Source organism: Berghia stephanieae, chromosome 14 (assembly GCF_034508935.2).
Source record: "Berghia stephanieae isolate SIO BIC M18660-M18661 chromosome 14, UCSD_Bste_1.3, whole genome shotgun sequence".
NCBI lineage: Eukaryota > Metazoa > Mollusca > Gastropoda > Nudibranchia > Aeolidiidae > Berghia > Berghia stephanieae.
In genome coordinates, this window is record NC_088373.1 from 8,048,852 (window position 1) to 8,071,351 (window position 22,500).

The window sequence follows — 22,500 nt, forward strand, 5'->3', positions numbered from 1 at the left end:
TACTCCTATATCAGTCTATAAAAAAGTAATTTGATAATTCTGAGATTTGCCAGTAATTCTGTGCTCGATGATAAGAATTTTGCATTGGCTTTACGGAACAATGTTGATCCCCAACCCCACATATATATATATATATATATTCACGCGGCATTGTGAGATGCTAAGCATTCCGCGAAAGAATATAAATAAACCACGAAACAAAGGCCTAATGTCAAAAGGAATCACCCACACTGTACAAAGTGAGTAAATTAGGGTGGTTAGTATAGTAATGATCTTGCCCAAAGAAAAAATATAAATAGAAAATGCTTGCTTGAAGAGGGGTTCGAACTCAGGACCTTCCGGGTCACAATGCAATGCCTTAACAACTCGCCCCCCCCCCTCCCAAACGCACACACATACACACACTTCATCCCATTAAAAAAATATGATTTTACAGTTTGGGTCTTTTAAAGCAATTAATAGACTATATCGGATGGTATCAATCATTCTGTATTGTGACTATAGATAGTATGCGATTGGCTAAGAAGCTCACAACATTGCCATCCGAAAGTATAGATAGTATGCAGATGACGTCACTCAGGTCTTTGTTATTGTTTTTTGCCATCCGCATTTATGAGTAATGCTCACTGAACTGTGTTAACTCGTCTATAAACGTTCATGGATACACACAGTTTTTGTGTGTTGATCCGTTACACTTCCGGATGGCAATGTTATGAGCTTCTTAGCCAAGCGCATACTATCTATAACGAACCAACACACAAAATATGTGTGTAACCTAAAACGTTTATAGTCTGGTTGATACAGTTTAATGAGAATTACTCATAAACGTGGATGACAAAAAAAGTAATAACAAAGATCCGAGAGACGTCAAAATCATACTATCTATAGATTGTTCGACGATGACGTCACTCATGTCTTTGTTATTGTTTTTTCCTTTTTTTTTTTGCCATCCGCGTTTATTATTAATGCTCGCTGAACTGTGTTAACCTGACTATAAACGTTCATGGATACACACAGTTTTGTGTGTTGGTCCGTTATACTTCCGGATGGCAATGTTATGAGCTTCTTAACCAAGCGCATACTATCTATAGGATAAAAAAGCAAAACATTTTTGGTTTAAGAAGAACAATATTTGTGTTTTTACCCATTTCGCGACCTAATTCAGGGGTTTGGCATAAAAGTGTATAACAGTCTTGTGGCAAATTTTCCACGCAAAAAAAAATAATGAATGAATAACCTCTTTTTTTCTTTCATCTTATCAACATTGTAGCATTATGTGTCACCATGGTGATATTTATGGGATTTTTTATTAGAACATTAGAAATTTGCGGATCAAATTTTATGACAAAATTGATGTTGATAAAAATATAATTCATTTAGATTTTTTTAAAAAGTAGCTTGATATAGCGCAATATCCACTAAACGTGCTCAAAGCGCTTTACAAGGGCTCCCTGGCCAACAGCAACATTTAACATGTAGGGCGGATCATGACGCATTTTAGGCGATATTACAATTTTTTTTCGGACAAAGACAACGCTGTTAACGGCCAGGTACTCATTTTACACCTGAGTACGATGAGCGAATGTGAGTAAAAAGCCTTCTCCACGGACTCAACTATGCGAGACTCAAACCCAGGACCTTCCGATCCGAAAGCGAGTGTCATGCCACTAGACCACATTATAGCCTATCAAAAAATGAGTCTGTGGTGAGGACATATTACACATTTTCAGACAATTTCATGGAATAGATTCTGAGAAATGGTTGACACAATATCCCGTATCCCTAGAAAAATGACATATTGAGAATATACGCTTCAACAGTCGTAACGTCACTTCCCTCGTAATGACGCATGGTAACTTAGTCCTGGTAACTTAGTAACTGGCTCTAAACTATCGGAACAATGGCGGACGTCCTTATGAAATATTTCTCCGACGAGTATCCAGAGGAGAAAAAAAAAACACATTATAAATCTGATCATGTTTTGACTTTTACACATTCTGATCACAAAACATATGAAAAGTTCTAGCCAGCATGAAGAATAAAAAGTACCGATTTTCTTTGTTTACAACCACGATGGCCGCCGTAACTGGACTATTGAATCAAATTGCAAACTAACTATCCGTTATTCCCACTCACTATTCTGACTACCTATAACCTTTCCGACCGTGTTTTTCGTGCCTCCAATGTCTATTTTGAAGAGCTGCACTTTGATGACATTATATCTAAGACAATAAAATATCGTTTTCCACCAAAATCACAAAATCGATTTTCTTCTGAAGTATTTTCCTAATGATTTGACTCTAAACCAAACCAAACCATCATCATGGCGTTGTCTCGTATTTTTTAAAAGTTATTTTTTTAAATTATTATTATTTGATCCAAAATTCGATTTCCATCACCTCAGTCACCCCGATAATCATGCATACCGTTACGAGTCGTCGGGTCACACAGTAGGGTTACCATTCATTCTTAACACATCAAGAATTGACGTCAATTGATTTGTCATTATCGTTGAAAATCGAATCTTCGCGAAGACTGGTTTGTATCGGCGTTCAATAGGGAAATACCGAGACGACCCCCGACACCACGACGACTGGAAATACATTGGCATGATGTCTATACTATAGATGGTATGCGTTTGGCTAAGAAGCTCGCAACATTGCCAACCGGAAGTATAACGGACCAACACACAAACCTACGTGTAACCTTAATCGTTTATAGTCTGCTTAATACAGTTGAGTGATAATTACTCATAAACGCGGATGGCAAAAAACAATAACAAAAACGTGAGTGACGTCATCTTCGAACTATCTATACTATATAGATGGTATGCGCTTGGCTGAAAAACTCACAACATTGCCATCGGAAATATGCACTTATTAGCGGGTGCAGCAATTTGGGGTCTAGTGGTATGACACTCGCTTTCGGGCCGGGAGGTCCTGGGTTCGTGCCTCGCTCGGCGCATAAGGCTCTTTACTTAATCTCTCTTACTGTACTCAGGTGTAAAATGAGTACCTGGCCTGGCCGTTAACAGAGTTGTCTATGTCCGAAAAAAATAATGTAATATCGCCAAACATGCGTCATGTCTCGTTCTACATGTTAAAGTGTTGCTGTTGGTCAGGGACCACTCTCTCGGAAGAGAGAGATAGAGAGTGAGTGAGAGAGAGAGAGAGAGAGAGAGAGAGAGAGAGAGAGAGAGAGAGAGAGGGAGAAATAGGAGAGAACGGGGAGAGAGAGAGATGGAAAGAAAGAGAGAGAGAGATGGAGAGAGAGAGAGAGAGAGAGAGAGAGAGAGAGAGAGAGAGAGAGAGAGAGAGAGAGAGAGAGAGAGAAATGAGCGTTTACATAGATTGTTTTATTCAACTACCATTAACATGTATAAATAAAAAACATTAGCTTTGATACTACGCCTATAATTTGTCTCATAAAAAATGTAATAAATAGGCATGGGGTAAAAAGTAACCCGGGTAAACTACGGATATTGTCGGTGTTAGGGTTGAATGAGTTAACTCCCTCCTTACCAGTTATTTTTAGAATTTCCCCCGAAAATTCACACCCACCCACCCGACACAGAAACAGACTTTTCTTACTCAGACAAAAAAGTAACAAATGCCTTCTATACAGGATGTTGTTCAGCCAAATGATGTCTACAACACAGTGTTTAGTAGTTATAGCTGTAATCAAAGCATTTCTTTATATTTCGGGATGTACAAGAGAAATCAGAATAAGAAGATTGTCGTTTGCATCGTAACGAATGTGACGATTTTCCTATGGTTGGTATGGAATGGGTTAAATTAATAAATATAGGTGCCTAAAGGAGTCAATAAAATGGAGAAAAAGATAAAGGGAGTAAATCTGACTCATGAATGAACAACACAAAACAAACGACGTTTCGGCCTTTGGCCTTTTTCAAGTAAACACAGAATATATAGATATGTATATTAGATTATATTCTGTGTTTACTTGAAAAGGCCAAGGGCCGAAACGTCGTTTTTTTTTTGTGTCCTTCTTTCATTCATCAGATTTACTCCCTTTATATTTATCTCCAAAGTGTTAAATCTCTTTTCCACAACCGAATCATGTGACCATAGTGAGTGACGATAGTATAGATAGAATGCGCTTGGCCAAGGAGTTCACAACATTGCCATCCGGAAGTATAACGGACCAACACACAAACTCTGTGTAACCATGAACTTTTATAGTCTGGTTAATACAGTTTAGTGAGAACAACTCACAAACGCGGATGGCAAAAACAATAACAAAGGCCCGAGTGACGTCATCTGCATACTATCTATAGAGATGACAGCTAAGAAATTATCAACAAGACATTTGACATGTTTTCAGACATCTGAACGTGTCATTAGATGCACCATAATGACACGTTATAAAACACACCAATGACACGTTATAAAACACATAAATGACACGTCGTTATAAAACACATCATCAAACAACTCATTCAAGCGTCTCTCATCTTCTAGTGAGCGATATATCATTATTCACTTATTTGTTCTAACCTTTTACAATACAAAATTATCACCCGTTCGTAGAGTAGAAACAAACAAGCAACATAACAACAAAAATACTTGCAGTAATAAAGAAAATATTATATATAAAAAGAAACAAAACAGGAGAGAAAAAATATGAAACAATACAAAAAAAAAAGGATGATGATGATGATGATGATGATGATGATGATAATGATGATAATGATGTTGTTGTTGATGATGATGATGATGATGATGATGATGATGATGATGATGATGATAATAATAATGATAATAATAATAATAATAACAATAATAATAATAATAATAATAATAATAATAATAAATAATAAAAATAATAATAATAATAATAATAATATAATAATAATAATAATAATAATAATAATAATAATAATAATAATAATAATAATAATAATAATATAATAATAATAATAATAATAATAATAATAATAATAATAATAATAATAATAATAATAATAATAATAATAATAATAATAATAATAATAATAATAAGAAGAAGAAGAAGAAGAAGAAGAACAACAACAACAACAACAACTAGAAAAAAAAACAACATAAAAATACAATCGAAATGAAATGTGTACAATTTGGCCAACCCGACGAAAACCTGACTTCAAAGACAGACGGATTGATTAAATGACTCAACTTGAAAAATTCATGAACTTGGCACTTCTTTGAAGCTCGGGCCGGGTGGGAGTTTCAGGCATTATCACGTGATCAATGTCTTTTTTAATCAATCGAGCTTGGGAACCTAGGAATTGTGTCGGAGTTTATCTCGGTTTCTATTCATTATAGCGGCGTGAAACGGGCAATAGAAAATTTCTTGCTACCCTTTCGCTAGCCTATCACAAAGTATTGTCCATGAGAGCTAATATAATCAGCTGCCTAATAATTACTGATGAGTAGACAAGGGGTCACCAATGACAACAGATGTGACCCATCGTCTCAAAACGGTATTACGTCGGAACGAACCATATGCTTAAAAGCCGAATTAAATGTTAAACTCGTCAAAAATATAAATTGTTGGCATTATCACCCTAAAATATGGTATCCATTCTCCTCAATAAAACATACAAACTCAACACAAGTCTGATATTTCTGACTATAAATTCAATTTTCAACATCTTAACTATCCCGACTTAATACCCTCTTGAGGCGAAGGGTCAAAAATTTGAAAATGTCTTTTTGAAACAGTGCCTGCCATACACAGCAGAGAGAGAGGAAAAAAATACAAAATAGAAATACCATCACAAAAAAATCAGCCTACTTCCTGAACTGGTCTGAATTTTGATCACCGATCCAGGCAGGCTCAAATATAAAGATTTTTGGAAACCAATCGACACGGCATCCAACGCCTGGCCGTGAATGAGCGAAGGGAGAGAGAGAGAGAGAGAGAGAGAGAGAGAGAGAGGAGAGGAGAGAGAGAGAAGAGAGAGAGAGAAAGAGAGAGGAGAGAAGGGGGGGGGGGGAGAGAGATAGAAAAATAGATAGATAGATAGACTGATAGATATATACATTCTTCTTCTTCTTCTTCTTCTTCTTCTTTTTCTTCTTCTTCTTCTTCTTCTTCTTCTTCTTCTTCTTCTTCTTCTTCTTCTTTCTTTCTTCTTCTTCTCTCTTCTTCTCTCTCTCCTCCTCCTCCCTCCTCCCTCCTCCTCCTCCTCCTCCTTCCTCCTCTCTCTTCCTCCTCCTCTTCTTCTCTCTTCTCTCTTCTTCTTCTTCTTCTTCTTCTTCTTCTTCTTCTTCTTCTTCTTCTTCTTCTTCTTCTTTCTTCTTCTTCTTCTTCTTCTTCTTCTTCTTCTTCTTCTTTTCTTCTTCTTCTTCTTCTTCTTCTTCTTCTTCTTCTTCTTCTTCTTCTTCTTCTCTCTCCTCTCTCCCTCCCTCCTCTCTCCTCCTCCTCCTCCTCCTCCTCCTCCTCCTCTCCTTCCCTCCTTCTTCTTCTTCTTCTTTACGATGAGAGAATGTGAAAGAAGAACCTTTTCCATGGACTCAACTATGTGCCGCTCAGAGCAGGGACTCGAACCCAGAATCTTCCGACTCTAAAGCAAGTGTCATACCAACTAGACAACACATCGCACATCACACTACACACCAGTCTCAACTTCCTATAATATTGTCACAATAAATAACAGAATACGAACGAACTGTTAGATTTTAACCGACTCCCGTGTACGTAGGGTTAAAACGTCATCACGTTTGCAGTAACGAATAATTTTAACAAACAACACGTACTTATTCTCCTTCCGTGTATTTTGACAACATTATAAATTTTTCCTCTCAAAACATACTATTACTCTATAGAACATTCCAGAATACCATTAACATTTTTTTTTCTCTTTCTTTCTTTGCGATGATAGCTGGTACTCTATTGATCCGATACCCGCGTTATATCGGAGTCTATTTTTGACTAAATTAGTACTGATCGATATTTCAAATCAAAGTAAAGAAAATGTATGTACAATGATGATGATGCAGTAAAATCGATTTTAAAGATAATCTTTGACTTACTCTAGATACCTACTTATAAAATGCGTTTTCTTTAACACTTCTTCTTTAGATTTTAAAATGAGCTTTTTATATATAGCGCAATTTCCACTAAATGTGCTCCAAGCGCTTTACAAGGGGTCCCTACAACAGCAACGCTTAACATGTAGGATGGGACATGATGGCGCATGTTGCGCGATATTGCAACAAAACAAATTTTCGGACAGAGATAGCGCTGTTAATGGCAAGGTACTCATTTTACACCTGAGTACGGTGATAGAATGTGAGTAAAGAGCCTTTTCCAAGGACTAAACTACGCGCCGAGCGAGGTTCGAACCCAGGACCTACCTATCCAAAAGCGAGCGTCATACCACAAGACAAACATAGCCTCTTTTTACATCACTTTAAAGCTCAATTCGTCGCTAGTTGAGTCCTTGGAAAAGGCTCTTTACTCACATTCGCTCCACCTACTCAGGTGTAAAATGAGTACCTGGCAGTTACAGCGTTGCAATATCGCCTAACAGGCGTTCTTCATGTTACCTGTTGGTGTTTGTCAGGGACCCCTTGCAAAGCGCTCTAAGCACGTTTAGTGGATATTGCGCTATATAAAAATAGGGAACACTGATTGTGACGTCATACTTTCTATTTTGTCTGGTTACAAACGCCTTGAAAGTATGTATGTAACCAGTTTTTTTTTTCTGGGGACAAATAATGAATAAGCCACGTATTGAATCATAAGGTAGAACGACTAATCTCGTAGTAGCAGGATGTATAGGCAAGTTTTAAGAATACGCTTCAACAGTCGTGACGTCACTTCCCTCGTAATGACGCATAGTAACTTAGCAACTGGTTCTAAACTATCTGAACAATGGCGGACGCCCTTATGAAACACTTCTCCGACGAGCATAAAAGTGTATCCAGAGGAGAAAATCATTATAAATCTGATCATGTTTTGATTTTTGTAAATTCAGATCACATCACATGTGGAAAAAGTTCTAGCCAGCGTGAAGAATAAATAGTACCGATTGTTTTTGTTTAGAACCAAACTGCTGGCTGCTGGGCGGACGTGACGTCAGACTATTGAATCCTATTATTACGGGACGTAAAAGAGTGGGGGTGGATAGTCTTTATTGACGACGAACATTTACACTATAAAATAAGATGCCATCACTCTGAAAACAGAAAAAAAAACCTTATGTATTCACTCCTCCCTAATAGTAGTTTTACACTTCCAATGAGATTGGAACCAGTTTTTTTAATACATCACACTTTGTATTCACTCCCCATTAATAGTAGTTTTACACTTCCAATGAGATTGGAACCAGTTTTCTGACATCTCACAACTCTGATCTTCCCAATTCATTTTACTATGAATTCTATTTTTAGCAACTAAATCGCTCTGACATATAGATATCATCGTTTTAAATCTTTGACAATATTTTTCTAAATCCTTTTTTCTGTCAAACAAATCTTTGATGAAACATATCTCGCTAATCCCTAATAATAATAATAATAATAATAATATAATAATAATAATAATAATAATAATAATAATAATAATAATAATAATAATAATAATAATAATAATAATAATAATAATCCGTCATTACAACTGAGCTGGGATTCTATCCTTCAACAGGCATATCTCCCCCCCCCCCCCCACCCATCCACTCCCTCTCTGTCTTCATAAGCAAGCCCCGCCCCTCACTGACTTCCGGTGCCAGAGGTATGCAGTGCCTCATTAATGAAATCGACGTTATGTCATCTCCTGGACATTCTTTCCGATAAGTGAAATCCCCCTCAGGCTAGATTAAGGCAAGTCTTAAGCTTTGTTAATGTTCGTGGTCGTCATCTCATATCATCAGAGTTTTAAAAAGAAAAAAATAATCATTTTTGAAATTTTGTTGGGTTTTTTTTTTCCTTTTCAAAATGGATATCATACAGGCAGCATGAATGAATGTAATTGTTTTCTCTCTTGTTGATGTCCTTGGTGTTGTTGTTGTTGTTGTTGTTGTTGTTGTTGTTGTTGTTATTGTTGTGTCATTGTCATTAGAGTTGGCTTTTCTATTCGATTGACATTATCATTTTTATTGCTACTGCTCCTGCAGTTATATATATATATATATATATATATATATATATATATATATATATATATATATATATATATATATATATATATGTATACTAGCGCACTTTAAAAACGAATAAGCATTTTCAATCAAGATAGTGGGTCCGAATATAAATGAATCGTTTTAATTTCTTTGGTTCTTTCTTGTTATTTGTCTATCTGTGCACACTTCAACAGCAGCTTATGGTGCTTTTTGCGAATTATATATATATATATATATATATATATATATATATATATATATATATATATATATATATATATATTGTTATCGCGTTTGATACAAATATGGTACGAATAGTGCTCGACATGTAGCAGGTAAATTTTAAAATAATATATATATATATATATATATATATATATATATATATATATATATATAATGGACAATCCATAATATTTAGAGGAAAATATAGACTGTCACGTATTGGTAGTCTTCTATTTTACTCATTACACAATTAGATCGTTTATTTATCTTGACAACGCCACTATCACATTATCTCATTCATCTGTAGTGTTTCATTCATCCTGTTTTGTTGATAAAGGGGAAACCCGAAACGTTCATTTGATCTGAGTTTTTTTGTAATAAGATTGAAGCTTACATTCAATTTATTTCACATTGTTATTTATTTCTTCGAGCTTTGATCAGCAACATTTACATCAACTATAATATCGTGGAAATTAACATAGATCGAGACGAATATTTTGAGTCATCGACGATGAAAATAAGACCTGGAATCAAGGCTGGAGGTGTGCGCAAACGGATCTGGCAACAGTGTGGTCAGATGGATGGCGATTCCCAATGCCAAAATTAATGAATAATTATCAAAGGACTATTTAATATGGTCTAGTAGATTTTATGTTGTCATTTGGGACCATTTTTGATATAATTGAATAAAATAGAGAGAGAGAGAGAGAGAGAGAGAGAGAGAGAGAGAGAGAGAGAGCGAGAGAGAGAGTGTGTGTGTATGTGTGTGAGAGAGATTGTGTGTGTGTGAGAGAGAGAGTGTGTGTTTGTGTGTGTGTGTGTGAGAGAGAGAGAGAGAAAATAAGTAGGACTGAAATATCTGTTCAATGTTATAGTTATCATATCTATAACGTCATAACAAGTGTAACTAAATGACAAATTGCCATATTTATGGAGAATAAAGATCTATTATTATTATTTTTTTATAATTAGTCGCAAATTACTCATATATAAATTTATATAAAATAGATTTGCCACTAATTCTGTGCTCGATTGCAAAAAAATCTAGATTTTCCCCCAAATCACACCCAACTAACACAAATATAGATTTTTTATCACTCACACATTCATAGTAGCAGTAAATTGTTGCGAAAAATAATTTCTATAGCAAAACAAATCCTACAACACAATGTTCATTTTCTTTAAATTTATGATGTTGAACGAAAAAAATTTGAATCAGAAAAAGTTGGTTGTATCGTAACGAATGTGACGATTTTCCTATAGTTGGTAAGGAGAGGGTTAAACCCCACCGCCCCCAACATAATTATTTTAAAAATCGTGTGACTATATTATTAGACAGATCAATACCGCTATGACGACTAAATTTATATACAAAGGGCCATAGTCAAGGTGTCGTAGACTAAACATGTAGACTTAAGACATGAGGCCTTTTATGTGCTAATACATAGACATACACAAGAGTTTATAGTGAGAATTGATTGATTAAAGAGTTTTGTTTTTAAGACTTCAATACATATATATATATATATATATATATATATATATATATATATATATATATATAGAGAGAGAGAGAGAGAGAGAGAGAGAGAGAGAAAAAGATAGAGAGAGATAGATAGATAGAGAGAGAGGGAGAGATAAATAGATCGAGAGAGAGAGGGATATATATATATATATATATATATATATATATATATATATATATATATATATATATATATATATATATATATATAAATGTAAATTTTCACTCACATTATTCTGGCCAAGACGATTCGTTTCAGTGTTCCCACCTCATCAGTCGGCATAATCCATTTTATATATATACATATTATATATATACATACGTGCACTAAGTTCACGATGCTAAATGCATTTGACGATGTTCCATTTATTCCCCCAATACAAAGATAAGCTCCTATACCACGGACAGTTCGCACTCAAGGCCTACTCATGCTTCCTTTGTTAAACACCCTCCGGGCTTCATCAGATACAGAGCCATTGAAAAAGTAGGTTTCTTTTATTTTTCATATTTTATTCCCCAAATCACGTGATAAATCAATATCCAACCATGAACAAAAACAAAGGTCGACATATGTAATCAATCATATCAAAAGAGTATTATTTCAGGATTTTGTCAATGCTGGAAAATAGAAAAAAATTAATTGAATTACGCGCTTTCGAAAAAGCATCATAATATCCCGTCGCCTAGACATTCTATGAAGGAATATATATTTAAATAATAATAATAATAATAATAATAATAATAATAATATAATAATAATAATAATAATAATAATAATAATAATAATAATAATAATGATAGTAATAATAATAATAATAATAATAATAATAATAATAATAATAATAATAATAATAATAATAATAATAATAATAATAATACTAATAATAATAATAATAATAATAATAATAATAATAATAATAATAATAATAATAATAATAATAATAAATAAAAAATAAGTTCCCTTTATTCATCCCCAAGGGGAAATTTGTCTTTTAGGGTCTGTTCCAAGGGAGAATGTGATAACCAAGGCGTCAGCCGCAGTGCAGCGCTATGTGGTCTAGTGGTATGACAATCGTTTTCGGATCGGAAGGTCCTGGGATCGAGCCTCGCTCTCGGCGTATAGTTGAGTCCTTAGAAAAGGCCCTTTACTCACATTCTCTCACCGTATTCAGGTGTAAAATGAGTACCTGGCCGTTAACAGCGTTGTCGTTGTCCGAAAAATTGCCATATCGCCTTACAGGCGTCATGTCCCGCCCTACATGTTAAATGTTGCTGGGGCCCCTTGTAATGCGCTTTGAGCACATTTAGTGGATATTGCGCTATATAAAGCTCATTTTAAAGTGAGCTAGGGCCAGGTGACTTGCTCAACGCCACACAGTGCAGCAGCAGCAGCAGGTGATCGAACTCGGTACCTTTTGGGTACGAAGCAAAGACCGTACCACTGAGCCACGCTGCCCCTAAAATCCTTCAAACAGGATGTCTGATGTCAACAGGAATCACCCATGTTGTTTCCATTGAGCAAATTTGGGGTTTACAATTTTACCCAAGAAAAAAAAAGAAAGTTCATGAAGCGGGGTTCGATCCCGGGACCTTCCAGATCACAGTGTAATGCCTTAACAACTCTGCCACTTCGACCCCCCCCCTCCCCTTTGTAAAATAGATGTAATGTCGAAATCAACAGAAAAACATAATTTCAGATTTTAATTTTGTGTTTAACAAAATGACATTTGTGACCCATCGTCTCAAAACGGTAGTATGTCGGAACGAACCAAATGCTTAAAAGCCGAATTAAATGTTAAACTGGTCAAAAATATAAATTGTTGGCATTAGCACCCTAAAATATGGTATCCATTCTCCTCAATAAAACATACAAACTCAACACAAGTCTGATATTTCTGGCTATAAATTCAATTGTCAACATCTTAACCACTCCTACTTAATACCGTTTTGAGGCAAGGGTCACATATTTTATCATTTCCCCGACGTATCTACTATGTCATTTCCCTTAATTCAACGTCAGTTTGTTTTTCATAAATAAAGAACGACGGGCACTTATTTTCGGATTCCCACAAACATGTTTTTACCGCTTTTAATGCAGCCCTTTATGGCCTTAAGGCAATATCATATCAAACCTACCACCCCCTCCCCCTCCTCCTTCTCCCAACTCCCAACCTCTTATTTTCGACGTAAACAAGCCTCTGTAGACTAGGACTCAATGAGAGATTTGATTTGAAGATGAAATAATAATAATAATAATAAATTTTATTTTGGATAAATTTTAAAAAAATAGACGCTTCTCCTTCCTTTTGTCTCTTTATGTTTTGTTTTTTTTTTTGTCCAAGAATTGAATAGGGCATCTCTGCCTTGCACTGATATTATAAGAAAAAAACAACAAAAAACGTATTTTAAATTTTGGCTGAAAATAAACCCCCATCTCTTAAAGTTTGGCCGAAAAAAAAACCCCCCCATCTCTTAACTTTTGGCCGAAAAAAACCCCCCATCTCTTAAATTTTGGCCGAACCCCCCCCCCCCCCCCCCCCCCCACCCTACCCCTCCCCTCCCCTCCCCCCCCGCCCCCTCATCTCTTAAATAAATTATATCCATCGAACAAAATGACCCTCATCTTACCAAAACCTCTCAAACCTGGGACGGACCGCGAATGTCCAGGCTTGTGAGTTTTTGACAAGATGAATGGCGATGTGGTCTACTGGTATGACACCCGCTTTCGGATTGGAAGGTCCTGGGTTCGAGCCTCGCGCTCGGTGCATAGTTGAGTCCTTTGAAAAAGTCTCTTTACTCAAATTCTCTCACCGTACTCAGGTGTAAAATGAGTACCTGGCCGTTTACGGCGTTGTCTTTGTCCGAAAAATCGAAATATCGCCTATGTCCCGTCCTACATGTTAAATGTTGCTGTTGACCAGGGACCCTTTGTAAAGCGCTTTGAGCACATTTAGTGGATATTGCGCTATATACAGCTCAATTATTTTTTAAATCGTCATTTCAACCAATCCATATCTGAAGGACAATTTTTCTAGCCAAAATTCAGAGGATCGCAAAACCACCGTATTCTCATTTTGGACATTTTTTTGGGGGAGGGGGGGAGGGGGGAATAACTACGAAAAAAAGCATAAGCTTGAGTATAGCGCAATATCCACTAAAATTTTCATAGAACTTTGCAATTGGATTCAGTAGTCCGCTGTCACGTAGACCAGCAACGGCGCTGTGTGCTGTGGCCTTGAGCAAGTGACCTATCCCTAGCTCAATTTGCGGCGCTAGCTGCACTGCGGCTGACGCCTGGGTTATTTCCGTCTTCTTCCCTTCGAATAGACTCTAGAGAGAAATATTTTCCCTACGGGATGATGAATTAATGGAATATATTTATTATTTAATGTATTGTCAATATATAGATAGTATGCAGATGACGTCACTCGGGCCTTTGTTATTGTTTTTGCCATCCGCGTTTGTGAGTTGTTCTCACTAAACTGTATTAACCAGACTAAAAAAGTTCATGGTTACACATAGTTTGTGCGTTGGTCCGTTATACTTCCGGATGGCAATGTTGTGAACTCCTTAGCCAAGCGCATTCTATCTATAGAGACGGTACCCGATTTTCTGCTTATGTGTTAAATATGAGTCCGGCCTATCTATTTTTAACAACTTTGGGTCATGGAAATATGGACAAATTAAATGCTATTTTCTGAAATAACTACCTGTAGATATTTCCAAATTTGGCCAGAAAACGTGTTGTATGTACAAATATCGATAAATTAAAATGACACTCGTCTTTGCAAAACCTCTCACTCAATGGACTCGGCGACACATAGCGTAGCCATCGTTGAGTTATAGATAGTATGCACTTGGCTACGAAGCTTACAACATTGCCATCCGGAAGTATTACGGACCAATACACAAAACTGTGTGTCTCCATGAACGTTTATAGCGAGGTTAATACAGTTTAGTGAGAATCACTCACAAACGCGGATGGCAAAAAACAATAACAAAGACCTAGTGACGTCATTTTCGAACTATCTATAGCCTGACACTGAAATCCAAAAAGACTGACATTTGGACGTCATTGTTTGGTTTTTGCACCGACAAGTGAGTTGTTGTTAGTAGAGCGCATGGAAATAAGAGGTCCCATTGGTTGGTTGAACTATTGAATACAACTCACGATTTGTTTTCTTTGTGGCCAAAGACTGGCATGTTGACGTCATTTTTTGGTCAGTATCAGGCCATAACTTTACGAAGGCCACGCTGATACTGACCCAAAAATGACGAGGCTCGAACCCAGGACATTCCGATCCGAAAGCAAGTGTCATACCACTAGACCACATAGCCGCACAGGTTTCGATGGGAATTATGAAACTGGCCGGTAAGGAAGGAGAGAGTTAAAAATTAGCCAATACGTAATCAAAAACGATAATAATTCTTCAGCGCCGTGTCACAGTTTCTAATTATATCTCGTTGAATAATGCAATTTATAAAAGGACTATTTTTACCTCGCCCATTAATGATCCTAAAATGGCCACCACACACTCGAGTCGTAAATTTGCTTAATGGATGAAGATTTTTTTCAGAATCCAATAGAAATCATTGTGAGAGTAGTTATTCAAAGGGTCACCAAGTGCAGGCTTAATGGAATTCTACCTGTCAGAAATCGGGTGGATTCTGAAAAAAACCCAACAAATTAAATATTTAAGATTATAGCCAGAAAACTCGTCCTTCAAATTATTGATATTTCGAAGATGGCGTCACTCACGTCTTTGTTATTGTTTTTTTTGCCATCCGCGTTTATGAGTAATGCTCAGTGAACTGTATTAACCTGACTATAAACGTTCATGGATACACCCAGTTTTGTGTGTTGGTCCGTTATACTTCCGGATGGCAATGTTATGAGCTTCTTAACCAAGCGCATACTATCTCTATCGATCGTTAAAGAAACCCCATTGTCTTGTCAAAAACTCCTTCCTAACCTGGGAGGGAGATCTTGTTTAAAGTTAATGTCCCAGGTATGAGAATATTCTTGGCAAAATTATGAGGAGGGTCGTTTTAATCCAATGATATAATTTTAAAGACGAGTTTTCTGGCCAAAATTTTAGATGCATGATTTTTTTTTCAGAGCATGACGGACATGTCAAGGAATAAAAGAACAACAATGATATATTTTTTGTAGCCTGTTAATCTTGTAGTTGTTGTTGTTGTGTCTCCTTAACTCGTTCTGGTTCATGGTTTGGGGAAAATCATCTCAAAATTCTGTTTTATCGGGATGAACTTATTGATTACAACTGAATTGTGACCCCTCGTCTCATAACGGTATTAAGTCGGGATGATTAAAAAAAAATTATGCCTTTTGCGCCACGATATCATAAGATATCGTCGCCTAGGCATTCCACGAAGGAATATAGATAACTCATCGAACAAGATGTCTGATGTCAACAGGAATCACCCATGTTGTCCAAGTGAGCAAATTGGGGGTTAATAATCTTGCTCAAGGAAAAATACGAAAGTGTCTGAAGCGGGACTCGAACCCGGGTCATCCGGATCACAGTGCAATGCGTTAACCACTCGGCCACTTCGCCGAAGTCGGGATGATTAAGATGCTAAAAATGGAATTTGTACCCATAAATATCATGCTTAAGTTGAGTTTATATGCTTTATAGAGGAGAAGGAATATCATATTTTACTATGCTAAATACCAACCTTTTATATTTTTGACCAGTTTAACTTTAATTTGACTATTTAGCATCTGGTCCATCCCGATATACTGGGTGGGGTTCCTGACCTCCCATAGTGGGCCGGGAGGTACATCCTGTGTCTTCTATCCCCCTATATCTGGGTGGGGTTCCTGACCTCCCATAGTGGGCCGGTAGGTACATACTGTGTCTTATATCCCCCTATATCTGGGTGGGGTTCCTGACCTCCCATATTGGGCCGGGAGGTACATCCTGTGTCTTATATCCCCCTATGTCTGTTTTCCAACATGCTTTCTTTTCTTTGTCTTGGATTCAGATTGCTTGGTTTTGTCCTGGCCCTGACCTGATACCCTGGCTGGGAGGGAAACAGGGAAATGTATTGTTAGTTCTGGGAGATGATATTTTTTTCCTTGTAAGTCATCTCTCTGTTATGCACTCTATTATGTTGTATTTATGTATTAGATATGATTTGTAAACATTTGAGTGTATTCATCTTAGAGGGGACCTGTGCTTATGTCTGGATGAAACTTTTAGGTGATCTCAAACTAAGTACACTGATAGTGTGCTCTTGGAATCTACATCTGATCCCGATTTGAACCAATTCCCCTTTGTCTGCCTTATTCCTGGATGCTTTTATTGTAATTCTAGAACTTTTTACTATCCCATTTTCATTCTTTATAAATGGCGCTGATATGACCTTCATGTGTTGCAAGCGCCGTAAAACCCTTAAAAACAAAACATCCCGACATAATACCGTTTTGAGACGAGGGATCACAATTATTGATTCTGTGGGCCGAGGGAGTTAAAGCAATGGACTGTGATCTGGAAGTTTCCGGCTTCAAAACCCACCTCAGGAGCGTTCGTTTTATTCATTGGGCAGAGATTATTAACCCTGATCGATGCAGCTGTATACAGACTTTCCACATGGCGGGAGTGAGACAATCATGCAAATGAAGCCGTTGAAGATCCGAGAGAAGAAAAACTGAGCTCCCCAGAAATGTATGGGTAACACTGAATAGAGCACGGGTAATACTTAGGAGAATAGCTGGAAACATGAAAAAGTGGGGGCTGGCTGAGACTAGCTTGTGTCCATGTGGATGCCCAGAGCAGACGATGGAGCACATCCTAAGTAGACATGAGGGGCCCAACTGCATTGACCATGACCTAAGAGTCTTCCCCCCCCCCAGATGTTGTAGAGTGGGTTCGGTGTTGGAGCGACAAGCTAGGATAATGATTAACCCCTAATTGCTAACCAAGAACAAATGGATGTCCAGATCAGACGCAGAAAGTGGCGATGGGTTGGCCATACCCTGCTGAAAGAGCCCTGTAACTTGATCAAGCAGGCTCTCGAATGGAACCCACAGGGCAAGAGGAAACGGGGTCGTCCAAAACAGACTTGGAGGAGAAGCCTACACCAAGATTTGAGCGTCTCCAATCTTACCTGTAGTGAGGCAAAGGTCTGTGACATGGACAGAAGAAGATGGAAGAGTGCTGTTGAGGCTCTATGCTTCGCCAGGACCCAAGAGACATAAGTCAAGTCAAGTCAAGTCAAGTCCTAATTTCTAACATCGAACAAGATGGATGATTCATGTTGGAAACAGGCTTAGTTGGACCGATTATCTATTATTCCTTCATGGAGTGCAGAGGTGACGTCATCTCACAAGGCAGCGTGAAAGGGCGCATTAAAAAAAATTAGAGATGAGTTTTGAGTCCAAGTAAATGCCAGCATTTTGTAAAGATGATTTTGAGTCTTTAACTTCGAAAATATTTACTAACTTTGATATTCTTCTTCTTCTTCTTCTTCTTCTTCTTCTTCTTCTTCTTCTTCTTCTTCTTCTTCTTCTTCTTCTTCTTCTTCTTCTTCTTCTTCTTCTTCTTCTTCTTCTTCGTCTCTTCATCGTCATTCTCCTTCTTCATCTCCTCCTTCACCTCTCCCCCCCCCCCTTCCACCTCCTCCTCCTCCTCCTCCTCCTCCTCCTCCTCCTCCTCCTCCTCCTTCTTGTCGGTGTTGTTGTTGTTCTTCTTTTCATCCTCATTCTCCTTCTGCATCTCCTCCTTCACCTTCTCCTTCTCCCCCCCCTCCTCCTCCTTCTCCTCCTTCATCTTCTTCTTATTTGTCATCCTCCTCTTCTCCTCATTTTCTTCTTATTCTTTCTCCTCATTCTCCTTCAGCCCAGTCTTCCCCATCTCCTCCATGTCCTTAACTCACTCCACCTAACATCATTTAGTTTTAAAAATAAAGAAATATCACATTTCACATTTTAAAAGTTTTAAACATAGATTTGACTTGAATCACCATAGTTACAGTATCTAAAATATTTCCTTTCTAAAATGTTGTATGTCTGATCGCCACATTATAGCTTAGCGAGTCCCAAGTCTGAGAGTTCATTTAAATCGATCAATATTTAAAGGACGAGTTTTCTGGCCAATTCTTTAAATGTGACCCATCGTCTCAAAACGGTATTATGTTGGATTGAACCAAATGTTTAAAAGCCGAATTAGATGTTAATGGTCAAAAATAAATTGTTGGCATTAGCACCCTAAAACATGGTTTCCATTCTCCTAAATAAAACATACAAACTCAACACAAGTCTGATATTTCTGGCTATAAAATATTTTTTCAACATCTTAATCATACCGACTTAACACCGTTTTGAGGCGAAGGGTCACAAATACAAAGTTTTCCATAGCACGGTTAGTAACTGGTTAAAAAGACTTTACGAAATCCTCATAAATATTTTTAAAATAATAAAACTTCATCATCTAAATTCTAGCACCGGGACTAGTACTGGTTTTCACCCAGTTCTATCTCAATCACGAGTATCATTCTGGATTCATTTCACTTCATTTCCTCTCTTCTTTTCCCATTTCTAGCCCCCCATCCAGGGACAACTTCATCTGATGGTTACAGCCAGACAGATCCAGACAGGGACTCCTCAATCTGAAACGCAAAAATAAACACATCGGACAACTCGGCCTCCTGGAATAACTCGGCAATCGAATCCGTTTTAGCCCTGCAGTGTTTACCAGTGAGTTAGCAATGACAGAAGCTTTTTGTGCTGGGCGGATAGTCGGTCTTATCGAATGACGGGTAGTCGATACCAATGTAAGCGTTGGCGACACCTAGGGGGGTCTTCTTTTGAAAATGATCATGGAATGGTGGTGGTAATTACGGGAAATAGGGGAGGGGGCGGGGGGGGGGGGGGAGAAGGCGGAGGAGGCCGGGGGGGGGGGGTTGCTGGGTGTATTGAGAACTATTCGGGAAAAGCGATGAAAGATGAAGGGGGAGGGGGGTTAGAGGTAGTTTCGGGAAAGGAGGGGGGGGGGGGGCTGGCTGAGTGTAGAAATGAAGTAAATAGAGAAAATACGAGCTAGATGTTTGTTTAATTATGTCTCTATCGACTGCATAGCAGACAACCCGAATACCTCCGTACTTTATTTACAACTTTTCATGAAAAAAATTCCTTTACTATTGCCATTAGTATAAATCCCTTTTGCTTTTGTTTGTTCTTTATTTTAAATTTATGCTGTACGTTTATTTAAAAGAAAAAAAAAGTTTTATATAGAGCAATATCCACTAAACGTGCTCAAAGCGCTTTACAAGGGGTCCCCCTGGCCAACATAACACTTAACATGTCGGACGGGACATTACGCCTGTTACAATGTTTTTTTTTTGTTTTTATTTTTTTTGGGAGGGGGGGGGGGGAGAAGAGACAACGCTGTTAACGCCCAGGTACTCATTTTACACCTCAGTACGATGAGAGAATGTGAGTAAAGAGCCTTCTCCAAGGACTCACTATGCGCCGAGCGAGGCTCGAACCCAGGACCTTCCGACCTGAAAGCGAGTCTCATGCAGCTAGACAAACATGGCCCACAATATAGTATCGCTCAGAACAAAAGGCAGAGAACGAAGATAACACGACATGGTTTTGGGTTTATACCAACGGACCTCTCCTCTGTCGAACCACCAAATATTGTCCCTGCTATCAAGACGCTTTGCAAGAAAATAAAAAAATTGTATCCCAACGATCCCAACGCACCGACGGTAACCCCTATAGCGTAGGATGAGCGAGTCATCACGGGTTTAAATACACTTAAAATTTTTAGAAAATTGGAATTTCTAAGTCCTGGGAATGAGAAAAAATAAAAAATAAAAACAAAAACAAAAAGAAAACAACCAAACAAAAACAAGTTAACAAGCCCAATGAAACGAGAAATAAAAGCCCCCAAAACAATAAACAAAAGCCCAAAAACAAGGATTATTATTATTATATTATTATTAGGATGTTATAGATTAATCGTATTATTGCATTCAACAACACTGGGTTAGACGACATGGATGGCGGGGACCTGAATGGTGAATGGATGTGGTGGTGATTATTCTAATATAACACGAAATGACAAGTCGCCATGTCTCTTCTAATGACGGCCTGAGGCCAATCCGGTACGTCTTCTAGTCTCAAGTACATACTAGGGGAGAGAACAAAAATACAGAATTTAAATATTTGGCCAGAAAAATTATCCTTTAAAGTATCCATAGATTTAAATGACTCTCATCTTGGCAAAAAAAAAAACCAAAACAAAAAACTCTCAAACCTGGGACTTAGCGAAATCCTAGGGGAAAGAAAAAATACATAATTTAAATTTTTTGGCCAGAAAAACTTATCCCTTGAGTATATTGATAGATTTAAATGAATCTCATCTTGGCAAAAAAAACAAAAAAAAAAAAAAAAAAAAAAAAAAACAAAAAAAAAAAATAAAATAAAATTTAAAAAAAAACAAAAAAAAAATACAACTCTCAAACCTGGGACTTCCAGCAAAATCCCAGGGTTGAGAGTTTTTTTTTTTTTGTTTTTGCGAAAATGAGAGTCGTTTTAATCGATTCGATACTTGAAAGATGAGATTTCTGGCCAAAATTTTAATTATGTATATTTTTTTTCTTCAAAAGTATGGCAGGATTGTACGGTGAATGGGCATACTGTGACAGAAGGATTCATTTTTAATTTGGAAAAAATAATAATAATAATATTTAAAATATAATAAGTCGATTGATCGAAACAAACAAACAACAAAAACAACAAATATGTTTTTACAAGTTGAATATTTAGGTAATATTATGTAAAAAAGCTAGAAGTAGAAGTAGAAGCCATTACGGTTGAGATTAGTGGATACATTGATATTATATAGATGATAATCAAAATTCCTGGCCAAAATGTAAGAAAAGCCAATTGTACATTTTGTAGCTAGCTGTAGGTCAGTCGTACCATTTTGAACGAGAGTTCTGGCTTAAGTGTCACAAAACATCCTTTCTATTATTCTGTAAAATAATTTTTAGCTATCCATCAATCAATGTACTAATTTATCTGGCCCTCAAATGTGACCCTTCGCCTCAAAACGGTATTAAGTCGGGATAGTTAAGATGTTGAAAATTGAATTTATAGCCATAAATATCATGCTTAAGTTGAGTTTAAATGCTTTATAGAGGAGAAAGAATAACATATTTTACTGTGCTAAATACCGACGTTTCGTATTTTTGACCAGTTTAACTATAATTTGACTTTTTAGCATCTGGTCCATCCCGACATAATACCGTTTTGAGACGGGGGGTCACAAATTTTTTATCAAACGTGAGACTTTGTTCAACGGGTATTAATTACGGATTGCATCGACGCATAAGGTATGGAATTTTAATGACACGTTAAGGAGTATTTTCAAGCATCGATAACTCAATTACATGAAATGACGAATGTTTTTTTTCTCCAAAACTCATTATTTACAGTTTTTCTGATTTTGATAAATTGAGGAATAATTTCCCTTAGAATTTATTTTGGGTTTATTATTATTATTATTATTATTATTATTATTATTATTATTATTATTATTATTATTATTATTATTATTATTATTATTATTATTATTATTATTATTATTAT

At 36.9% G+C, this 22,500-nt stretch overlaps 1 protein-coding gene across 1 annotated transcript in view; it reads right to left on the minus strand.

Moving 5' to 3' along the window:
* The window catches only part of LOC144959737 (uncharacterized), a 575,502-nt gene that overhangs the window by 175,579 nt on the left and 377,423 nt on the right, over positions 1 to 22,500 (minus strand). The window lies entirely within an intron of this gene.